The sequence below is a fragment of the Chrysochloris asiatica genome, unplaced genomic scaffold (assembly GCF_000296735.1).
Source record: "Chrysochloris asiatica unplaced genomic scaffold, ChrAsi1.0 scaffold00230, whole genome shotgun sequence".
Taxonomy (NCBI): domain Eukaryota; kingdom Metazoa; phylum Chordata; class Mammalia; order Afrosoricida; family Chrysochloridae; genus Chrysochloris; species Chrysochloris asiatica.
In genome coordinates this window covers 2556747-2557304 of record NW_006408748.1, presented here as the reverse complement: position 1 = coordinate 2557304, position 558 = coordinate 2556747, and positions in this window count along the sequence as shown.

The following is a 558-nucleotide window of genomic DNA, read 5'->3' as shown; positions in this document are numbered from 1 at the left end:
TACTTGAGTGGGATAGAAAGGAATGTTGGGAAACATTATTAGAGAAAACTTGTAAGCCCGTCTTCAGCCTAAATACCTAAAAGAGGTTCTACAACCAGTGAAATAGGCCTCGTGCAAAGCCTTTACAGAGTATAGGACCTTCGGTGGAATCCTGAGTCCCATCCAGAATCTTATGAGGTGGGACATTCCCACTAGTAAGGACAAGCAGGCTGGAACAGCTACAGTGACAGAAGATACATCTTCAAAGAAAGATCAGGAAAAACCCAAAATGAAAATGTCAGCATGACTGGCTACTACAAGAATAAGCAAGCTGTTCATCAGGAAGATATCAAGGCTAGCAATCAAGTTCCTTCAGGACAAACTCCCCTCTAAGACTGAAACTCAAAGGGAATACACAAACAAGTATGTAAGCTTGCTGGTGACCACATTGGTCCACTGGTGAGTAGAAGAGGCAGAAAGGTAACAATGAAGAAATGGGCTGAGTTCAACCCCAGTCCATTGAATCCCATTGACCTGGAGATGAGAGAGAGAAGAGGAAGGGCTGGTTGGTCCAAAGTG